At 41.3% G+C, this 24,856-nt stretch overlaps 1 pseudogene; it reads right to left on the bottom strand.

Annotated features, from left to right (window-relative positions):
- Positions 1-240: 240 nt before the first annotated feature.
- On the bottom strand, positions 241-18,805 carry LOC110725661 (annotated as a pseudogene).
- Between the last annotated feature and the right edge of the window lie 6,051 nt (positions 18,806-24,856).

Raw genomic sequence — 24,856 nt, 5'->3', positions numbered from 1 at the left:
AGTTTTAACTTGAACTTGAGTAATCCTTATTAGAATTTATTTTTCCTGAATTGAACGGCTTATCTGAACATATTAAACCTGAAATAATTAAAAATAAGATGAATAGAACAAACCGTAATTTGATTGTCAAGCACGAATCTCGATATAGATATATATATCATTAAATATAATTTATAAAAAGATAAAATTCAAAAAATATACATTAATAATACAATTCTAACAAAAGTATTTACATGATTATGCTTTATGTTATGTTAAAAACGCTAAATTAAGTGAATTATGTAAATAGTACTTTGTACAAATAAATGTCAAAGATGGAACACTTTTAAAAAAATAAAATAAAAAATAACTAAACAGAGAGAGTACCATCTTTAAAGAACAACGCGTTTCTGGTGCGGCAAGGTGCCATATCAGTAACCTTCTAGCAACCCCTCAAGTAACCCCACAGGGGATGCTAAATACCGCCAACATTATTTATCAAAACCGCCAACATTTGATGTAAAGAGACAATAGTACCCTTACTATTTCTTTTCTTTTTTTCCCTCCCTTTGACCATCCACCACCAACATTACTGTCACCAACTACCCACACAACCACATTGGGCAGAGGTAAAGGACAGCGGCAGCACATCAATGTAGGGAGGCGGCGGCGGTGGATAAAGTTTTGTGACATTGAAGGGGTTGGCGAGTACAAGACAGCGACGACCGCCAATACGATGGTGAATATATTGACGTGATGGTGGGAAAGGGGATACTTTTTTTTTTTAATTATTCCGGCGTCATCAATCGGCAGTCAAAACTGGTGGACATCGCCGGTAACCGGCGTCCAAAACCGGTTACCGTGTAGGTTGACCGGTTTTGGCCTCCGGTAGACCACGGTAAACGGCGTCCAAAACTAGTCAACCGGTACGGTAACCGGTTTTGAACGCCGATTACCATGCCGGTTGATCGGTTTTGCGCGTCGGTTGTGTTGGTCGCCGGATTTAAAAAAACACCACCTTCCTGCCGACGAAGGAAGGTGGTGGGTCGTCGTTTTATTGATGGATGTTGACTACTTCTGTTGGGCAATATAAAAAATATAAGACAATACCTCTTTGTGGTTGTGGACCTTGATGGTGGGTGCTGGTGGTGGACTGGTGGTCGTGGACTTGTGGTAGTGTGGGAGGTGGCGGTGGTGTGGGTTGTGGCAGTGGTGGTTGCTCTAATTTCGATGGTGGTTGATGGTTGAATTTGAGTGTTGAATCTTGATGGACTTAGGAGAGAGAGAGAGAGAGCCAAATTGGGATAATAAGGGTAATCTTGTCTCTTCATTACTTTTGTTTTTGGTTTGATAAAAAACGTTGGCGGTATTTAGCAATTCACTTAAGTAACCCTTCTAGTGCCCTCTACACAAAGTAACCCCTCCTGACTGGTAACCCCTGACTAACCTAGTAACCCCAAGTAACCCCTAACCTAGTAACTACTAATGACCCCAAGTAACCCCTAACCTATTAACCTATAACTGACCTAGTAACCCCTAACCGACGTAGTAACCCCTAGTAGCCCCCGACTAAGTAACCATTAACCCACACCCAAACCCACCGTAACCACCACCAACACCAACCTTTCTCAACCGGCGTCCTCAAAACCTTAAACTCCACCACACCACCACCAACTCCCGTACCACTAACAACCATTAAAATTGTTAAAAAAAAAAAAATTAAATCGAACAAATACCTCAAAATAAATATTGGCTTCGAATTTCACTTGAAATATGGATAAAAAGGCCAAATTCAACCATAAAAACTCTAGATCTAGAGTTTTTGTGGCTGAATTTGGCCTATAAACCTCTAGCTTGTTTTTCGGCAACGGAGTACGAGGAGCTTCCTTACCCCCTACCACCACTGCTCCATTTAACTTGTTTAATTTGAGTGGGCTAATTAGAGAAGATGAAAATAGGAGAGAGAAAGAGGAGAGAGGAGAGATAAAAGAGAGTTCATGAAAGGAGTGTGTTTAGGTGGGAAGAAGAAAACAAGAATGAGAATGAGAGATAAAGAAGAGAGAGAAAAAAAAAATTATATTGCGGCTGGCCGTACGGTGTGACCAACCGCATATGAAACTTTGTGTTTAAAGAATGCAATTACATAAATCACATGTTTTTTTTTTTATTATTTTACTTCATTTGTATATAATTTTGATTATAGATTGACTGAATACAAAAACTTCTTAGGTTTATATTTATACAATTATACAAATAATTCAACATATTGATATAACATATAAGCCTTAAACCTTAAATGACGAATCGATATTATCTACCGTTAAGTTTGATGTAACCATTTTGAATCATCCACTTAAGACTCCAATGATTGTTGACATTCTTGTAAGTCCAATAAGCCCATCCAAAGGTTGCGCGATCAAACACTTGAAGCTGTGCATTTGCAAATTTTTGATATTCCTCCTTTGTCCCATTCACTTTCCACTCAGCAACCCATTCTCCTACATCAACATTAAAATAATAAAATATTCCTATGTTCAGTGCCAAAGAATTTAATTTGGTAATTTATAAGCTTCAAATTACATATCAGTAATAGTTACTACGTTAGATTAAATAAAAAAAAAACCTTTAAAAGGACGTTTGTTTTATTTAAATACTAGTGCCTTAAATAAGGTTGGTTTTTGTAATAAAATGGTACTCCCTCCATTTCATAATGTTAGTCTCATATGGAATCAATGACATAAAAGAAGAAAAGAAATATATTTGGAATCTAACATTAAAGTACAACATAATTCATAATTAATTTACCTTATTTTACTTTTTTGATTTTTTATTAGGAAAGCACAAGTCATAATTGCTATTTAAGGTAAAAATTTCCTTAATTAGAGTCATGTCATCAATCCACAATCAATTAATTCCTAAAAAAATCAAGTTATAAATGAAATATATTCAATATGGGTAGATCTTTTTTAAACACCCAAAATAGTATGTGGGACTAACATTATGAAATGGAGGGAGTATTATTTATAAGACATAATAACTTTATTTGTTACAAATAATAAGAAACAAAGGTAGGGCCTGTTCTCTTCCGTTGAAATTCAGTTCAGTTCAGCTCTTAATTTATGTCTAATGATATTGCTAATGATATAAAGCCAAATTTCATTCTTTTAAGCTCTTATTACAACGACAACAAAAACAACAACAATAATAATAATAATAATATTAATAATAATAATATTAACAATAATAATAATAATAATAATAATAATAATAATAATAATCAATAAGTAATAAATAATAATAATAATAATAATAATCAATAAATAATAATAATAATAATAATAATAATAATAATAATAATAATAATAATTGAAATAATAATACTTGTTTCGGATGAAAACAATGGGACCTTGCCGAAGGTCCGATGAAGTGGTAAAGACTGGATTCGGTCCAAGTGATGTTGGGCCGAAGGTTTCCTGCACAGCAAACACACGTAAACTATCCTCGAGGGTGTTGCCGAGGAAGGCCCCTCCGATGCTAAAGTCAGTACAGTGTGTAGAGAGAGAAAGCTATGCAAGAGAATTAATTGCTTGAGGCTTTGTGTGTGTGTGTACAAATGTAATATTGATGGCTTTTATACCTTTGCATATATGGAGAATGTGGGCCTGGGCCCAATTGACTTGCCTTGTGGACTGATCTTGACTTTAGCACAATAGGAGAAATGAACCTTGACCTTGGGCTTTTAATTGGATCATTTAATGTCTAGGCCCAATTGGACTAAATTGGACCCAAACAACTTGCCCCCCAGACCCGATTTGGAAGGATGACGGGTCGGGTTTGATTAATCAGAAAAGGAGGGAAGTAAATGATTTAATTAATCTAAGAAATTTGGATTTTAAACCGTAATTAATGAAATAACAACGGTTGGGCGAATAATTGTGGAAGTTGGATGGATAATGGGCGGTTTAATCACGAGGTCGTGTGTTTAACGGTTACTTAGTGGGGTGTTTAAGAGAAATTGAAGCGCGGACTCCCATAATTCCCATTTCTGGAGATATAATCAGAGGCGCGTCATCTCTCCTCACTTCTTCACCAACACAAACCCAGAATTCTCGAGAAAACCCAAGAACCCGCGTCAAAACTTCGCAAATTCCCCGAGCATTAAGCTTAGAAACTGAGACTCGTCACTACCAATTCGTAAATCGGCAACTTTCGCTTCAGATTAAGGTAATTTCCTTTGATTTTAGTTTATTTTTCTTCGAATTTGAACTCTTTCCCCTTTTTTCGACTTTTTTCTTCGAAACTCATCCATGGTGAGAGGAGTTAGAGGTAGGGCCCGTGCTCCAAGAAGAGCAAGGCCGATTCCCGATCCTAGGAACAGGACTGGGACCTGGAATGGACAGAGAGCAGAGTCTGACCCTGCTGAAGGGATTAGGGCGACTCCCATTTCTTCGGCTCCTCCTCAGGGAACGGAGGGGCCGAGCGTTTCTGGGCGGGACGATGAAGTTCCCGCCATCCTTTGGGATATCCTCCTTGGGTTTTCGGAGTGGGAGGATGCTGAAGTAGCTTCAGCTATGATAAAGAACCGCCCCTACTCGTGGTGGGTAGATAATGCTGAACAATATCGGTTTGCTGAGCAGATTGAGTTGCATTACGGCATCCTTGAAGCTGATGGGTATTGGTGCCGAATGCCTGTGGCATCCGATAGAATCCATCATCCACCCCCGGGGTATGTAGGGGTGTACACAAGACAACTTCAGTATGGGCTGAGGTTCCCTTTGGACGTATTCGTCCGAGACTTGTTGATCCATTATAATATTTCCCTATGTCAGCTAACTCCCATTAGCATCCGAAGGGTGATGACATACTTATTGGTCTGCAAGTTCTTCAGGTATGTGCCGAACCTGCACTGCTTCAAAAAGCTCCATCGGCTAGTGCCAAATATTCAAAGTGGGCACGGGAATCACGGCTCTGGGTGGTACCGGATTGAGTCTCGGCCCCAGTACCTAACCATGTAGCCGAATGACTCTTCAGACAAGGACTGGAGAGGTCAATGGATCTGGGTTAGGGCGCCCACGGACCCGGACCACCCTTGCGTCTTCAGCGCTCCCAGGTATCTTGCCGAGCCTGATCCCGACATGGGAAGCTTGGGTCCCCCCGAAGATAACGGTTCAGATCCGAACCTTAACCAACAGAACATCTTCGGCAAGCTGCCGAACCCGGGGGGCAGCGGTCGAATGCAGCATATCCCGGAGACTTGGCTCCCCGATACGCACTATGTCTTCCAAGAGAACATGCTAGCAGCTGTCGGCCTCAGCCGAAAGTTTAGGGATGGTAAGCTTCTTCGGCTGGGGTCGAGGCCTTTTAATTATCTCTTTTTCTCCGCCTTCATTTCGCACTTCTCTGCTGTGCCAACCTAGCCGAACTGATCTTTTTCCTCTTCTTTTTCAGAGCGGGACGAGACCAACGTCGGCATCAACTACGATCGTCTCGACGTCAACCGAGAACGAGTTGTAACTGACCAGGCCCCTTCCATCACTGAATCGAAGAATAGGGAAGTCCATCTAGACTCTTCCCATCTCCAAATTGAGGCTGTTGCTCTATATCAGAGGCAGAAGCCTTGGTGGAAGAAGATGGATCCCTGGTTTCGGATATTAGACGAAGAAGCTAAAGCTGCCCGTACAGCCGAAGAGGTTGCACGGGTTATTGAAGCTTGTTAAGGAGGAGAAGGGTCCTCCAGGGCTGCTGAAGAAGAAGCTGCAGCTAGGGCAGCTGAAGAAGACGAGGCTTTGCTGAAGTCTTCGGTGAGCTTTTTAGACTTAGATTTTCAGCTTTGCTGTTGCTTTCTTTGCTGTTACTCATATTCTTCATCCCCCCCGTCTTTTACAGTCCGAGGAGAGTAATAGACAGAGAGAGGGTAAAGCCCCTGCTCGTCCCGAAGACCAGGTACAAGAAGAGTCTGAAGACTCAGACATGGATGAGCAGCCGCTTCAGAAAAGGCGACGAAGAATGGCCATCATCGGTCCACATGACTTTCAGAGGAGGCCGATGACCATCGGCATCGAGATAAGGGAACCTGAGGAAGGCGGTGGATCGCCGAGGGTTCCCCGGCCGCCGGCTCAATCACCTCCGAAGACCCCTCCGCCACCTCCCGAGATGGAGGTGGATCAGAAAACTCCCGATCCTAAGGGAGGGGTTCAAGAGGAAGTTCAAGAGAGTGCTGCCGAGCACAGAGATGAGGATGCTGTGATGCCCAACGCTGAGGGTTTCACAGCTGACATTGCAAGAGAGGTTGAGGCTTTCGTCCTCACACCTGAAGAAGAAGCGGAGGTCATAATAATTGACTCTGCTGAGAAGAAGTAGGATGCCGAGCCATCTAAGACTCAAGAAGCTCCATCGTCATCCTTCCCTTCCTTCTAGACGCTGCAGTCTGGAGAAATGGGTTTCTCAGCCCCCCGAATGCCAATCCCAGATCACACCTGGGACCTCAAATGGGGTCAGAACCGAGAAGGTGCTGCAGCCTACTTCGGCAACTTTGCTGGCATGTCCGAAGTAGATAGGGCAAGGATCTGGTCGCTGAAGGCCACTGCTGGGATGGGAGAATCCAACAGATCAGTTCCAGACCCAGCCAGGTCTAACCAACTGCTGATGATGCAGGTGATTCTCCTTCCTTGCCTTTATCTCTTTTTCAATTCAGCTCTTCAGTTTTCAGTTTTTTTTTTGGCTGACTTGTGCCCCTATTTCCAGTTTGTGCACAATCAGACTCTTACTGTAGAGCTGATAGATACCCTACAAGATAGGGTAGACACTGCTGAGTATGACAAGAAGGTAGCTGAGGAGGAGCTAAAGCTTGCTAAGCTGAAGCAAGCAGCGGCTGAAGAGAAGCAGCAGAAGGGTGAAGAGTATGAAAAGAAAGCTGCTGAAGCCCTTCAGACCTTCTGCGATGCTATGGAGAAGGAAGTTTTCCCCCCACTGATGGAAGGGGAAAAATTCCTTCAGGAGCATATGGGAGTGGATATTTCCAAATTCAAAGCTGCCATTGGGAGCCGAATCCAAGAAGGAACTGCTGCACAAGCTGAAGTGCAGCAGAAGTTGGAAGCTCTTGAAGCCAGCAGAATGGCTGCTGAAGAGGTGCTCCAGGCTCGGAATGTCCAACTCTCAGAAGCTGCTACTGCCGCTGAAGCTCAACTAGCTAAGCTCCAAGAGGCTGAGGATCAGTTGAAGGCTAAGGAAGATAAGTTGACCCAAACTCAGACCGAGGCTTCCCAAGTTCAGCAGGAGCTGAACGAGCAGAAAGAGTCTTCCTCCAAGCTTGCTGATGAGCTAAATAAATCCAAGGAAGACTTGGAGGAGACGAAGAAGAAGCTGGCTGATGCTGAGGCTCTACTCAAGGTTCGCATCTACACCCAAGAAGAGTATGAAATGGGTTTCAAAAACGGGTTCAGAGTGTACTGGAGAGTCTGCCTACATGCTGAGCCGAAGCTCGACTGGTCCAAATGTGCTGAATGGGTCCAGGATCCCAAAGACCCTCACATGAAGTATGCAACTCCAATCGAAGCTGAAATCCTTAAGACTGAGGAAGCCGAAGAAGAAGCTGAGAGAAAGGAGTTGGAGGCTGAACAGAGGGAAAGGGAGGCTCAGCAGAGTGCAAAGCCTGCTTCTTCTGCTGCTGGGGCTGAGGCCACCATGGGGCCCAACAATGCTGATCAGTCTGATCCTCGGGCTGAAGCATAGGAACTCGGGCAGTCGTCTTCAGAATCTTGCGGTTCATCGTGCGCTCAACTTTAGACTTGCCGCTTTCTGAATTTTTTGCCTTGTTTTTTGCTTCAGCTTGCCTTGTCGTACAAACAGTTTATTTTTGTTTCTGTACGTATTTCGGCAGCTGTTATTTTCCGTTTGTGGGCGGCTGTCGATATAATCTTTAATTTATTTGAACTTGTAGCTCACTTTCTGAGCATGAGTCATTAATTTGATGTTCCTTTCTTCAACTGCTTTGTCTTATTTTGAATGCTTTACTTTTTCTGAGCTTGAGAAATTCTCGCAAAAATTTGCTAAGTACAAAGCTTCCGGCTTGAAGAATTTTGCTGAACATAAACTTGCACTGGTAGTGCCTCTTGCCCCCCCAGAAATCTGAAGATTCAAGTCTTTGGATTACTGAGCTGGGTTTATCTTTTTTTTAAAAAATGGATATCCGAAACACAGGGCCAACTGAAGGCAATGCTTCGGATAATGGCTCTCTGGGATACAAGGCTCAGTTGAGGCAATATCCCAGACTTGTCCATGGACTCACGTCTTTGGAGAACAAGTCTTACTGAAGTTTGACTTCAGCTGAAAGACCAGTGTTCTTTAAAAAGACGAGCTTGTCAGCAATCTGAAACCCAGTTACCTGAAGGCGAAGGTTTCAGATGAGGCTGAATAAAAAATTTCCAACAGTTGCTGTTATCCTTGATTTTCTGTCTATCTTTAAAAAATGGATATCCGAAACACAGGGCCAACTGAAGGCAATGTTTCGGATAATGGCTTTCTGGGATACAAGGCTCAGTTAAGGCAATATCCCAGACTTGTCCATGGACTCATGTCTTTGGAGAACAAGTCTTACTGAAGTTTGACTTCAGCTGAAAGACCAGTGTTCTTTAAAAAGACGAGTTTGTCAGCAATCTGAAACCCAGTTACCCGGAGGCGAAGGTTTCAGACGGGGCTGAATAAAAACCCTTAAAGAGTAGATAGAACAAAGAAAACTTTGAAAGAATAAAAAGTTGCAAATATTTATATAAATGGTGGCTCCAAGGCCTTTCATTAATTCAAAATGTACTTACAAAGATTGTTCTGCCCCGAAGGGTTTACACATGATATTTCTTCAGTACATCAGCATTCCAGTGATTTTTCAACTCAGTTCCATCCAAGTGCTGAAGTCGGTATGTCCCTGGCTGAAGCTCATCACAGATTTCATAGGGTTCCTCCCATGCAGCTGAGAGTTTCCCATGGATTCGACCTTTCTGAACTGCAGCAGCATTCCGAAGGACAAGGTCTCCAATTTTGAGAGGCCTTGCATGGACCCTTTGGTTGTAAAATTTGCTGATTCTCTGCTTATATGCAGCCATTCTGTCTCGGGCTGAGTCTCTTACTTCGTCGAGGAAATCAAGAGATTCCTTCATCAGTTGCTCATTCTCAGCCGAGAAGTGGTGCACTCGTAAACTCTCAGAGCCGATTTCCACTGGAATCACGGCTTCGGCACCATACACCAGTTCAAAAGGTGAATAGCCCGTTGCCTCTTTTTCAATTGTCCGAAGGGACCAAAGGGTTCCTGGGAGCTCCTCCAGCCACTTGGACTTTTGATCTTCCACCCTCTTCTTGAGGGCATTTAGGATCTGTTTATTTGAAGCTTCGGCTTGTCCGTTACTTTGCGGGTGGCATACCGCTAAATATGCCAGTTTGATGCCGAACTGATCTGTATACCGCTTCAGCGGTAAGTTATCGAATTGCCTCCCATGATCGAAGACAAATACTCTCGGGATGCCGAAACAAGTGATGATATTCTGCCAGATAAATTTTCTGACAGTTTGCTCTGTAATGCTCGAGGCTGCTTTGGCCTCGATCCACTTACTAAAATAGTCAACACCGACTATCAGCCATTTTTTCTGGTACACAGCATCTGGAAATGGTCCCAGTATATCCAGTCCCCATTGGGCAAACAGGAGTGGATTAAGGATCGGCTGAAGATCCCTAGCTGGCTGATGGATAACTGGTGCGAATTTTTGACATTTTTCGCATTTCTGAACTAGCTCCTTAACATCTGAGATCATGGTGGGCCAGTAATATCCGGCCCTCAATGCCTTGTGGGCTAAGGTCCTTCCCCCAATGTGGTTCCCGCAGATGCCGAAGTGAATCTCCCGTAGGATATAATCTGCATCTGTTGGTCCCACGCATTTCAGCAGTGGGGCTGAGAAGGACTTTTTCAGAAGCTCCCCCTTGAAGACAATGAACCTCGAACTGGTTCTCTTCAGCTTGGAGGCCAAAATTCTATCTTCGGGAATTTCTCCCCGAAGCTTGAAAGCTAGGATGGGGTCCATCCAGCTAGGCTCTGGGTCAGCGCAGCACACTTCAGGTGCTTCGTCGACACTTCTTTCTCGACGCACTTCCACATATACAGATCTGTTCAGCTCAGTGAGAGTTGAACTCGCAAGTTTGGAGAGTGCATCGGCTTGGGTATTCTGACCCCCTGGGATCAGCTGAACCTCAAAAGTTCTCAGCTTTGCAATGACTGATTAGATCTTGGCAAGATAGGCTATCATGGAGGGCTCTTTGGCCTCGTAGCTGCCACTGATCTGATATGCAACTAGCTGAGAGTCCGTTTTCAAGCAGACATGCTCGGCTTCCAGGGAGATGCACAATTCTAGGCCAGCGATTGCTGCCTCATATTCAGCTTCGTTGTTCGAAGCCTTAAAAGAAAATTTTAGTGCATACTCAAAGGAGTTGCCTTCGGGAGAGGTTATCACTACCCCTGCCCCCGAACCATTTACGGTGGAGGATCCATCCGTAAACACGGTCCATACTTTCCTTTCATTGTCTAGCGTCTCTTGGTACGAGCATTCGGCTAAGAAATCCGCTAGAGCTTGAGCCTTGATGGAAGCCCTCGGCTGGTAGCTGATGCTGAATTCGGTGAGCTCGAAAGCCCACTTGGCCAGCCTACCGAATTTTTCAACTTTGCCGAGAACTTTTTCCAGCGGCTGATCAGTTAAGACCACTATCTGATGTCAATCAAAATAGGGCCTCAGCTTCCGAGTAGCTACCACTACCGCAAAAGCGACTTTCTCGAGTAGAGGGTAGCGAGTCTCGGCATCCGTCAGAGTGTGACTGACGAAATAGATCGGTTGCTGAATTTTGCTTTCTTCCTTCAGCAGCACTGCACTGATGGTGGCTGGGCTAACAACCACATACAGATACGAAGTTTCTCCCTCTGCTGGGCTAGCCAGCGTTGGGAGTTGAGCCAGATGCTCCCGAAGCTGCTTGAAGGCTTCTTTTTGCTCTTCCTCCCAAACAAGCTCTTTTGTTTTCGGGAGTTTCAGGGCTTTGAAGAAAGGTAACCCCTTATCCGAAGCTCTGGAAAAGAACCTCGAGAGGGCTGCCATTCTTCCGGTGAGCCGCTGAACATCCCGCTTTGTTTTCGGCTCAGGAAGGTCGAGCGCTGCTTTAACTTTGGAGGGATTGGCATCAATACCCCTCTTGCTGACCATGAACCCAAGGAATTTCCCTGACTTCACGCCGAAGACACACTTCTTCGGATTCAGCTTCATTTGATGCTTTCTCAAGGTGGCGAAGGTTTCAGCCAGGTCTTTAACATGGTCCTCAAATTTTTTGCTTTTGACGATCGAATCGTCAACATAGATTTCCATGTTTCGGCCCTTTTGATCGGCGAAAACTTGATCCACCAGCCTTTGATAGGTTGCCCCCGCATTTTTCAATCCGAAGGGCATCATTTTATAATTGTACACCCCGGCGTTCGTGACGAATGCCGTCTTTGCTCGATCGTCGGGGTGCATGAAGATCTGATGATACCCCGAGAATGCGTCCATGAAACTAAGCAAGGCATGGCCACTTGTCGAGTCGACTAGCTGATCGATCCTCGGCAAGGGATAGAAATCCTTCGGACAAGCCTTATTTAGGTCCGTGAAGTCAACGCATATCCTCCAGGTACCATTGGCCTTCTGAACCATCACCACATTTGCCAGCCATTCTGGATATTGACAAGGCTCGATGAAGCCTGCCTCCAGTAACTTTTTGACCTCGGCTGCGATGTCTCGGTTCTTATTAGCGGAGTAATTCCGCTTCTTTTGCTTAATTGGTCGACACGTTGGGTCAACATTAAGCTTATGGGAGATGAGGTCTGGACTTATCCCGGGCATATCAGCTGTCGAGAAAGCAAACACATCTCTGTTGTCCCGAAGGAGCTGAATAAGTTCACAACGGGTGTTCGGATCAAGGTCCATCTCGATTGTTACACATTTCTCAGCGTCTCCTTCGGTCAACTCGACCGTTTCAGTCTGCTGGTCCATGTCCATTGCTGATGGACTGGACTCTTCACAATCTGGCATGTTGTCTATGTCAGCAGGCGTCCTAGACTTTTTGTTCTTCGGCTGGCTCTCTGAGTCTTTCGGCTCAGATGAAGAGCTAGCCTTTTCCCTTTCTGGCCCTTTTTCTCTAGGCACATAACCTTGGGCCGAAGCACTTAGGCCTTTCGGCTTTTTTGTGCTGGACTCTCTTTCTTTTTCTTTCTCCTCCTCATCCTTGTCATCGTCATCTGGGCGACTAGTGGATGGCTTGAGGTTGTTGCACCTTCGGGCGTCCTTTTGGCTACCCTGGATCCTTTCGGGGAAGCCGGCGTCTGAGACGTAAATCATCAGCTGATGATAAGTTGAGACTACCCCTTGGATCTCGTGAATTATGAGTCTCCCCAAAATCACGTTGTACACTGAAGGAGCGTCAATGACCAAAAATTCAGTCATGACATTCCTGGCTGCCTCATCGCAGCCGATGGTGACAAGAAGTGTCACCTTCCCATCTGGATAAGTTGAAGCCCCATTGAATCCGGATACTAGGTAGGGTACCGGTGTAAGGTGCTTGGGCTTCAGCTTGATTTGATTGTAGGCCTTTCGGAACAGAATGTTTGCTCCGCTTCCACCGTCAACAAGGACCTTGCTGACGTCGTGGTTGGCCACCGTGGCGATGATCACCAACGGATCCTCGTGAGGGAACGTTACCCCCTGGCAGTCGGCGGCTGTGAACGTCATGCTCGGCACCGGCGACTGGGGAGGCTGAATGTCAGTTTTGTTCATCTGGTGGGTCAGAGCCCTAAGGTGTCGCTTGTGTTCCCTCCGAGAGCATATTTCTCCCGAGATAACATTGATCGGAGAGAATTTTCCCTCCGCATTTTTACTGTTCTTCCGGGGGAAGTCGAGGTCTTGCCGAGAGTTCTTTGCTGACTTCTCGGCCTCCTTTTTCTCGCGGTGATCCGCGATATATTTTTTCAAGTATCCCTTCCGGACCATGTCCTCGATCTGGTCCTTCAGCTGGATACACTCCTCAGTGTTATGTCCCGGAGATTCGTGGAACTCGCACCACTGATTTTTATTTTTTCGCTGATACCACTCTAGGAGTGGTCTCGGCTTTCGGTAACTCTGCTCTTCCTTCGTCACGCTGTAAATTTTGGCGCGTGGAAGAGAGAGCGGAGTGTAGGACTCGTATCTGCCTGTGTATGAGGCAAATTTTTCCTTCTTCGGCTCGTTGGCCGAAGATTGTTCCGAGGCCTTGGCCTTTCCCTTTGTCCTCTGGCCTTGACCTTCAGACAAGGGTGTTTGTTTTTGCTTCCCTCCCCTAGATTGAGGTTGGGTTTTTGTTTTGTTCCACTCTTCGGCTCGGATGAATTTATCCGAGGCGTTCAGAGCTTCCTCCAAGGTCTGCGGGGTATACATGACCATGAAGTCTAGGAACTTCCCAGGCTGAAGGCCATTCTGCATTGCAAAAACGGCTAGCCCCTGGTCCAGCTGAGAGACGCTGGATGACTCGTTGCTGAAACGGGTCAGATAGTCTCGGAGGCTTTCGGTCTCCCCCTGTTGCAGACCCATGAGTTCTGCAGTAGTCTTCTCTCGGCGGTTTGCCGTGGAAAACTTGCTCCTAATTTGGAGGACAGATCATCCCATCCTTTTATAGAGCCTTGCTTCACTCCCTTGGAGATACATGCTTGCGCGACCCCCTTGAGAGTGGTTGGAAAATATTTGCACCAAGTCGCTTCGGACCTGGGGCAAAGATGCATATGAGCCTCATACGAGGCAATGTGGTCCTTCGGATCCGAAGTCCCATCATATGTGATGTGCAACGGTATTTTAACCGTGGGCACGTGCTCTTCCAATATCCATTGCTTGAACGGGGAACTGGTGGGTAGCATAACGGCCTTGCCCTTGTTCCTGGCTGAAGGGAGTGGTTTTCGTCCCTGGCTGGGAAGTCTGGGCCTCAGCTGCAGGGAATGAGAGGCGACTGTGCACGCTCGGTTCCTTGCCGCCGAGTCGGTCGAGGACGCTTCGGCGGACAGTCTTAGGTTGTTCTCGGCGAGCAAATTCTGGCCGAGAAGCTGAGCTGCTGCTCTTATGCGTTTCTGGTCGGGAGGTTGAGGATCCTCTGAAAAATTGAGGGTTCTTTTTCCTCTCTCTTTCAGTTCTCCAGGTATCCTCTTCCCACTTTTCCAGTTCCCGAAAAGAAGGAGGTTTCTTACCATCATGGTCTAGCTTCCTTCGCTGATGCCGGGTATGCGGAGGAGTTCAATCGCGAGGTGGAGGCATGTTTTGTGCCCTCATTGCCTCCATGAGCACTGCTAGCGCTCTCGCCACCTCCTCCGAGCTGGGCCTCGTCAAAGGGGTCCTCGGCTGAGTGTGGGAATGAGAGCGGACGGTCGATGGTTGGCTTTGGGGCACTGAATGAGTCCTATGATCGGACTGACCTCTGCTAGACCGAGAGGGACTCGGCCTATGATGAGAGTTGTGAATTACGGGAGAAAGGGAATCCTCCCTGTATGATCCTCCCCCCGAACTGGCACCCTTGGGAAAGTTCCGGTCCGGTGAGGGCGATGGTGTAGGAGTTAGGCTTTTCGCCTGCTCCTTGACGGAGGCTTTTGCTCTTGCGGTTCTTAGCCATTGCTGCTAAGATGATTGCAAGATGATTTTGATTAGAAATTTGGCTTAAAGATTTTTGAAAGTCTTCCCCACAGACGGCGCCAAATTGTTTCGGATGAAAATAATGAGACCTTGCCGAAGGTCCGATGAAGTGGTAAAGACTGGATTCAGTCCAAGTGATGTTGGGCCGAAGGTTTCCTGCACAGCAAACACACGTAAACTAGCCTCGGGGGTGTTGCCGAGGAAGGCCCCTCCGATGCTAAAGTCAGTACAGTGTGTAGAGAGAGAAAGCTATGCAAGAGAATTAATTGCTTGAGGCTTTGTGTGTGTGTGTACAAATGTAATATTGATGGCTTTTACACCTTTGCATATATGGAGAATGTGGGCCTGGGCCCAATTGACTTGCCTTGTGGACTGATCTTGACTTTAGCACAATAGGAGAAATGAACCTTGACCTTGGGCTTTTAATTGGATCATTTAATGTCTAGGCCCAATTAGACTAAATTGGACCCAAACAATACTAATAATAATAACCAATAAATAATAATAATCATCAATAAAGATTAATAATAATAACAATAATAATAATACTAATAATAATAATCAATAAATAATAATAATAATAATAATAATAATAATAATAATAATCAATAAGTAATAAATAATAATAATAATAATAATCATCAATAAATAATAATAATAATAATAATAATAATAATAATAATTGAAATAATAATACTAATAATAATAATAATCAATAAATAATAATAATAATCATCAATAAATAATAATAATAATAATAACAATAATAATAATAATACTAATAATAATAATCAATAAATAATAATAATAATAATCAATAATTAATAATAATAGTAATAATAATATTAATACAATTCATTGTTCAAATGGGTTAGATACATGTAAGTGTTTTGTATTCTTTTGTTATAATACTATTTAATTTTTAAATTAAATAGTATATGTGTTTATAATGTTTAGAGGTTTCAAGTTTTTAATATATTTTTCATAAATTTTATAATTATATAGTATATTTTTCGTTAATATTTTAATATGTACATTTGTATATACACATATGTATAGTAATAAATAATCAATAAATAACCAAAGATCTCTAATCCGTAGTTAAAAATCATTAATTAATAAGTTCAGTTCAGTTCAATTCAGTTTAGCTGAGTTCAGTCAATCAAAACAGGCCTGTAATATATGAGTTTTCGTGAGAAAAAAATATACACTGTATTTAAAGAAAAAAAAAAGTAGTATAATGTGAAAAGAGATACCGTATAAGTAAGTTCTATGTGGTCCTAACCAATACTAAATCGCCACTTCACATCAGTGTTCATTTGCCACGTGTGATACACTTTTGCCCAACAATTTGGCAAGGCTATCATATTTTAGCGCCTTGATAGAGTTTAGTTAAGTTTCCAAGTTAAGGTTAATGGCCATGTACTAATCCAATCAAGGGGCTACTTTCATTGTCTTAATATTGATTATCTTTTTTATTATTCTCAACTGTCCTATTATATTCTTAATTAGATTAGATGTATATGTTAGAGGTTGTGTATGCAACCTACTACAGTATAAGCTGGCTTTCCTTTAATTTGATTACTTACCAACAAATGTAAGGGGGCCGTTGGAGGTGGTGACATAAGCCAATTCCGAGGATCTGTTGTGGTAGATGAAGTCGAGGTTGTGTTTGACACTCATGCTGTTAACATCATAAATGCTGTAGTAATGGACATCAATTACAGTTAACTGCAATGCACTAGCAAGGGGAAACAACTCCCTTGGATCCATAGGCTGCTTTAAGCGATTGTTCATCATAACATACGCGCTTGAAGAGTGCTTGCGCACTGCATCATATCCTGCCTTGTAGTACTTTTTTAAGGTATCCACTGTCACAACAGGCGCTAAAGGCTCGTTGAGCAGCTCTACTGCTAGAAGGTTAGGGAATTTCGCGTATCTGCATTCAAATGACAGTATGCTTACAACTTTCAGTATGAAATGTCAGCTACATATACAAGGTACTCCCTCCGTCCCTTAATTAGATGTCTACTTTTCTTTATTATGTGAGTTATAAATACTAGAAACAGGCATCTGATAAAGGGACGGAGGGAGTAGTGCTTAGTACCTGGATGTTAAAAAGTCGATAACAGCAACAGTCTGTTGTATATATATAGTATTATTGGATTTTCCCCAATTAATAGTTCCATCTCTAGTTCCACTGTGTTCATATCCATTTTGTGCCCCGGGTGCTGCGTGTAGGTCTATTATAACCTGGACTCCATATTTTCTACAGGTTAACAATATGCACTTGGAAATATTAGTCCCTTTTTTACAAATTATTTGATCAGGAGCAATTGAATTAAAAGGACAGTGAGTATAACAAATAAAAAACGTACTGTGCCCAAGTGAAGGCGTTGTCCAAAGACTGCAACGATCCTCCTACGAAAGGCTTAGGAGGTGTAGGGTCACTGGCTATCCACCATCCTATAGGAATTCTAACAGCATTGAGTCCATTTTGAGAAATAAACCTGAAATCATCTTCTACTATAAAAGTGCTCCAATGTTCCTGGTACAATATGAACAAATTTGTGTTCTGTGACAAAGTATAGACTTTCAAAATTTTAAGCAAGAAATTAGAATTTAAGTTTGTGCTGCTTACCCCCATAACCTGTGGAGCTTTATCGGGGCCATAACCATTAGTAACCTGAAATTCGCCTTGTAAGGTTTCAACAATTTTCATCACGAAAACAGATGGGTTATCATCCCCCAGCCACCATCCCCTGCATAATCTGCAGTGACCTGATCCTGTGTCTTTGCCTGCAGGAAAAAAATAAAATAAGAATTGGTAGGCTCGCAGCTTCGCCAGAAGCGACGAAGGGGGGCTGGGGAAGAAGGCCGACGACTACATGAGAGGGAAGCTGTCTACGAATCATCATCTCGCTTAAGCCACCTAATGTATACTGAATTACTTGTAGAAAAACTTGCACATATGATTCTAGCAGGGGAAGTGAGGAGGACAGTAAGAGTTAAATAAAACCTGTAGAAATAGACCATTAGGAGCTTGAATTCGAACACGATTTTTGTCATCAGACTTTCTGACAATCCGAAATATTTCAGAAGATTTTGGGGTATTGGCTACTGCAACTACTGCAGGGCTGCCTCTGCTGGCTTGCACTCCTGCGAACTGATTGTTGGACACCCGTAAATTGAACGTGTTTTCGTTGATTCTCCAAAGCTACACTCCAAAATTTTGTTAAATACATGAAAATTGTTGAACAGTTAAATTAAGTTAATGTGTTTAGATGATGTAGCTCACCTTGAAGGTTTCCCAACCTGATGCAGAAGTTCTGTTAGCTACTAAGATTGTCCCTCCGCCGTTCTCAGCGCATACGTACTTGCCAATTGTCACTGATTTTAGCCGAATCTTTGTTCCATCCTGTACAAAATGAAATAGTACAACACAATATCAGTGTTCTTAATATAGAAATAATATGCTTTTATAGAACTCTTTAATTTAATCATTAGAATTGTACATATAAACACATTAGTAGAAAATGCAACGTCAAATTTAATAAGGTATCACATACTGAAAGTTACTCTTCATGTGACCATGTACAAACTTTGTAAGTTAGTAGTCATATATACATATATATTAACATGACACGATATGATGTTACAAGAGTTAGTAATAACACGTGATAACTAATCTCGGACAAAAATGAAATTTATAAATACAAACCAGCAAGTCTTTGTTAGGAATGCCATCAAAAAGAGAAGGTTTAATCCATCCTTCAGTAACAAGCCATCCTCCAAGATTAACTGCCTTAACTATGAAACCCGGGTTTACGCGATGACTTCTGTGAGCCCTCCCGGCTTGGCACCCTATTATCAAACTTTGTATAAAAACTCCCACTAACAATGAGCATAAAAAGGTGAATTTAGCACCAACCTTCATCATATTTTGATGAATTTTCAGTTGCTGCACCTGACAATTGATATTTTTGCTAATATAATTGTGAATTTAAGGGGGTATTTATACAATGTTGTAAATTAGAGATTATGGGGAGGAATCACAACGATGCAACTATTTGGTGGACATTATTTGGCAACGAAAGCACTAGTACGTCTAGGTATATAATCAATGTTTGATGAATGAGATACATGCATATATTTTAAAAAATTTTATTGCTAGTTTTATGTACTTGCAAAACTAATAATACTTGCAACATTTTCTAACTATGTAATAAAAACTGAAAACTCTAGCTAGCTAGGTTATTAATGACATTTATGTGACACATCTTCCTATTGGGTTTGTCAAAGTGTGGAGAACGGTTCAAGGCATAATGATGCATAGCTTAGGAGTTTAAGCTATGGACTATTGCTTGGTGTTAAGAAATGGTGGGCGGCAAAGGGCTGACTTCGTACGAAGGTATCTCAAAATCTAGATATGATTTTGAGGTGATTCAAGTTTGAGGTGATAGATTGTCTCAATATCTTTCCAACAACTAGTCATAAACTCATTTTAATTTGGAGAGGAAACAAGAAAGTTAGGATCGTTTTACGAAGTGATGTCAAGCCTGCCAAGTTCGTGCGTCTGCGCAAGATATGATTCTGCGTCCCCGCGCAAAGGGGGCTGGAAATGCACATTTTGATGGGAGTCAGAAGACTTTGCCCGCCCGCGCAAAATAAGCATAGCGTCCATATAAGTTGTTGGCCATTGATGTTTCATTTATGCTCGGGGATATATATGCTCATACTTGTCATGTTATAGTGGGGGAGAAAATGTAGAGAGAAAAGGAGAGCCTCAATGTGAAGCTCAAACACTTAGGGTTTGAGTGTTTGAGAAGGCGAGTGAGGTGGGAGCTTTCCATGGTGTTTGAAAGCTTGTAATATACATTGTTCTTCATCGAATTATTACTCGGTTCTCGGAATTCACAAAGTGCTCCTTGTCTAGTTTATTACCTATTTTTCCGTATTCGTTGTTGTTGATTGTCGTTAATCACAAACTAGGTAGCACATTAATTAATCCTTTAATTTCACTTCCTTACCATCCCTTACAAGTTTTTGAGTTTGCCCCACCCGATTTAATGAAGCTTAGCTCAGCTCCGACTACATTTAGATCTGACCGAGTTGCACACCTAACTTATGGTGGGTGAGTCTTCCAACAAGAGTTTCCTGCATTCGGTGAGGCTAGAACTCAAGACCTCCCTTAAGCAACATCAAGTTGCTTACCACTTGAGTTAACTCTTGTTTATTTACCAGCCTTTTAAAATGATTTAAAGTTATTTCTATTGTTTTTTTAAGAAAAAGTTATTATTACTAAAATGCTAAACCTTGGTGAACTTGTGAATAATCAAATTAAACATCTAGTATTTTAAGATAGGTCTTCACCAAAAAAAAAAAAAAAAGTATTTTAAGTTAGGGAAATATAAATAAAATGAAGTTTTTTTTTAAAGAACAAATAAGGTGAAGATTCTTACCATTAATTAGCTCAAACTTAGGGCCTGTTTCGATTGACTGAAATCAGCTGAACTGAACTGAACTAAACTGAACTGAGTTGAACTGAGATGAACTGAACTGAATTGAACTGAACTGAACTGAACTTATTAATTAGTGATTTTTAACTACGGATTAGTGATCTTTGATTATTTATTGATTATTTATTACTATACATATGTGTATATACAAATGTACATATTAATAATATTATTATTATTATTAATTATTGATGATTATTATTATTATTTATTGATTATTATTATTATTATTATTATTATTATTATTATTGTTATTATTATTATTATTATTATTATTATTATTATTGTTATTATTATTATTATTATTATTATTTATTGATGATTATTATTATTATTTATTGATTATTATTTCAATTATTATTGTTATTATTATTATTATTATTATTTATTGATTATTATTATTATTATTATTATTATTATTTATTACTTATTGATTATTACTTATTGATTATTATTATTATTATTATTATTATTATTATTATTATTGTTGTTATTATTATTATTATTATTATTGTTGTTGTTGTTGTCGTCGTTGTTGTCTTTGTAATAAGAGCTTAAAATAATGAAATTTGGCTTTATATCATTAGCAATATCATTAGGCGTAAATTAAGAGCTGAACTGAACTGAACTGAATTTCAACGGAAGAAAACATTCCCTTAGATGTACTAGTTTTTTTTTTTTTTGTTAATAAATATGATTTGCTCTTTAAAAATAATTCTTATACTCCATCTAGTCACTATTATTGATAGTTTTCTTATTGGGGTAGTTTTTTTTGTTAATAAATGTGAATTGCTCTTTAAAAGTAACCACTTTGTTTCAATCACATACTTCGTATTCATCATATACATAACAATTTTGTATATATTGTTGTCATTCATTGAATCAAATTTAATATGTAAAGTAGTACTACGTATTTGACGTGCAAGGCAAGGCATAATTTTTGGTTTAATTTTCTATTAAAACTTAGCTTCCCTAACCTCAAAATATCGCAATCTTATAAAGGCAAATTTACATCTGCAAACTGCAATACCGTTCAACTGTTCAAGTAATCATGTTGAAGAATGAAGAGCTTAAATGCCCAACTTAAAACAAAAAAAATTTAACTTTTCACATGCTTTTATAAACATGTTCATTTCAATCATACGCTTTAATTCTGCTAAAATGTAGAGAATATGATAAGTTGAATAAACTTAATTGCTTGAATTACAATGATGATGGTCATAGCCAATAAATAATACATCGTTTCCCTAACCCGATAGAATTAGGAAATAATCAAAAGATCCCAAAAAGATATTATGCTAGGCATAAAATATATACTAAGCATAAATTAAGGAAACTAAATATATCCTAATAATTTCCCAAAATATATCCACCAATACCCCCCCCCCAAGTTGGAGCATGGGGATTGTAAATGCCCAACTTGGAAAGAAGATGATCAAACTGAGACTTCCCAAGCGCCTTAGTGAAAATATCTGCAAGTTGCTCCTTAGTGGAAACATAGGAAAGGGCAATTAAGCCCTCTGTAATAGCATCACGAACAATGTGACAATCAATCTCAATGTGTTTCGTACGCTCATGAAAAACTGGATTTCGAGCTATATGTAAAGCAGATTGATTATCACAAAACAACTTGATCGCCTTAATTAGGGTGTTGATACCCAAACTCAAAAGCAATGCCTTCAAACATTTCAACTCATGTGTGGTTGAAGCCATGCACCGATACCCAGCCTCAGAAGAAGAGAAAGATATCGTGGGTTGCTTCTTGGTTTTCCACGAAATAGGAGATTTACCAAGAAAAACTAGCCAACCAGTCAACGAACGACGAGTAAGAGGACACGCCGCCCAATCTGAATCACACCAACCCTGCAAAGTCAGGTCACTATCTGCACTTAACAAAATACCCTGTCCCGGAGTACCCTTTAAATAATGAACCACCCTTAGAGCTGCTTCCCAATGCTCAATCCGAGGTTCATACATAAACTGAGAAAGAATATGAACAGAATATGCCAAATCCGGTCTACTAATCGAGAGATAAATCAAAGACTCGAGATCTTCAAGTAACTCACCACTAGCAAGACTAAGTTTGTGGTTCTTCTCAATCGGAAAACCACTTGGTTTCGCACCCAATAGCCCTGCTTCAGAAACAATATCCAAGGTGTATTTTCGTTGACACAAAAACAAACCTGATTTACTACGAGCAACTTCAATGCCTAAAAAATATTTCAAAGGACCAAGGTCCTTCATCTTGAAACAATCACCAAGATAAGCTTTGAACACAGTTAATGCAGCGGAATCATTCCTAGAAATAATAAGATCATCAACATAAACTAAGACATTAATCTGAACATTGCCTTTAGTGTATGTGAAAAGAGAATAATCAGAGTAAAATTGAATAAAACCGTACCCTTTCAAAGTTGTAGTGAGATTTGCAAACCAACATCTCGGAGCTTGTTTCAACCCATACAAAGACTTTCTCAAATGACACACCAAACCCGAATCCGAGCTCTCAAAACCTGGAGGTAATTTCATCTACACCTCCTCTTCTAGATCACCATGTAGGAAAGCATTATGAACATTCATCTGCTGAATCTCCCAGTTTTTTGAAACAGTCATAGCAAGAAAAGCACGGACAATAGTCATTTTTGAAACCGGGGCAAAGGTCTCACCATAATCAATGCCTTCTCGTTGATGATTACCAAAAACAACCAATCGAGACTTAAGACGCTCAACATCACCATTAGACAAAAATTTCGTCTTGTACACCCATTGACAACCTAGAGCTTTCTTACCGGGAGGAAGATGCTTCAATGTCCAAGTCCCATTATCTTCCAAAGCCCTTATTTCTTATTTCATAGAACGTCGCCAACATTCGGATTTCATCGCTTATTTAAAGGATTTTGGATCCTTTCCCAGAACAACTGCTGCAAGAAATTTGCGATAATTCACAGAAAACATGTCACAATTTATATAGTGTGCTAGAGGGTAAGGCGTACCTGAAGGAGGGATAGGAGACGGAGTGGACGGAGACGAACTATTAGCAAAGACGGAGTGAGTCACATAATCACGAAGCTTCACTGACCGAAATTTCTCCCGATGACCCTTACCCATAGCTTCCGTTTGGGGTTGTTCAGGGGGATGCTTGGACTGTTCTACATCCACAAAACTGGTGCCATTCGCTGCCTCTGCCACAGTGCTGTGCTCGACTAACCCAGCTTCCGCTGGAAAACCAGTGTTTGAGGCAGTGGCTGGGCTGTTGTGCTACTGGGCAGACTCTGCGTCCGCAGGTTTCCCTGCGGCAGATGCAGCAGCCAGGTCAACTTCCTGCCCAGTCGCGGGTGTGGCTGTGCCCGCAGGTGAAGGAGCTGCCGGAGTTCTTGGGGAAGTCTGAGTATCGTCAACGACCACCTGAGCATTCTCAAAATTCCCCCCACCATCATTAATATTCAGCTCACCATCAAACACCTCACACTCCAAAAAATCCTCGTGAATTTCTCCATTATCATAAGAGGTCGACACTATATTAACATCCTCCGGATTATCAAAAGGGAACACTTCCTCAACAAATCTCACATCACGTGACACAAAAAAGGCCTTTGACTCAAGATCATACAATCTCCATCCTTTCTTCCCAAAGGGATATCCCACAGGGATATCCCACAAAAATACACTTCCTACTACGACTTGCAAATTTGTCCCCATTAGTTTTCTGATTATGTGCAAAGCAAAGACATCCAAAAGTACAAAGAGCATCAAATAATGGAGGTTTATTGAACAAAATTTCTAATGGAGTTTTATTTTGTAATAAGGGAGTGGGAGTACGATTAATGAGATGAGCAGCAACAAGAACACATTCCCCCAAAAAATAAATAGGCAAACTGGCTTGAAATCTCAAAGCTCTCCCCACTTCAAGGATGTGTTTGTGTTTTCTTTCGACTCTCCCATTCTGTTGTTGAGTCCCCACACAAGAGGTTTGAAAAATAATTCCAGTAGCACTAAAATAATCATGTAAGAAATTATATTCAGTGTCATTATCACTTTGCACAACCTTAATGGTTTGAGAAAATTGTCTATCAACCATTGCAACTAATGCTAAAAACATTCGAAAATCCTCAGTTTTATCAACCAACAAATAAATCCAAACAGCACGGAAATAATCATCAACAATAGTAAAAAAATAACGAGCCCTACACGAAAAAACATGTCGACACTGACCCCACAAATCACAATGTATTTTCTCAAAAATCCTAGAAGCTCTACCATCACTCAAAGGAAATTTATCTCTAGGATGTTTGGCACGCATACATACCTCACACCCTTTTGAAAGATGATTTTTATTGCCACTGACATGAGGAAGTAACTTAACCACCTTTTCGGAGGGATGACCCATTCGACGATGCCAAAACTCCAAACTCGACTGTGCCTCTCCCACATCAACATGATTTACTGAATCTGAATTGCTAAAATAGTATAGTCCGTCTCTCCTAGCTCTCGTTCCAATCATCTCCCTTCGTTTGATCCTGTACAACACACATATAAGGGTTAAATTGGACAACACAATGAAGCTCATCATCGGTAATTTGTGACACATAGCAAATTACAACTCAAATTAGGAACATAAAGAACCCCGGTTATGATTAGTTTATCCGACAAATGGAC

The sequence above is a fragment of the Chenopodium quinoa genome, unplaced genomic scaffold, assembly GCF_001683475.1.
Source record: "Chenopodium quinoa cultivar QQ74 unplaced genomic scaffold, ASM168347v1, whole genome shotgun sequence".
Lineage (NCBI taxonomy): Eukaryota > Viridiplantae > Streptophyta > Magnoliopsida > Caryophyllales > Amaranthaceae > Chenopodium > Chenopodium quinoa.
The sequence above is the reverse complement of the archived record's forward strand: the minus strand, read 5'-3'. Positions and strand labels throughout refer to the sequence as shown.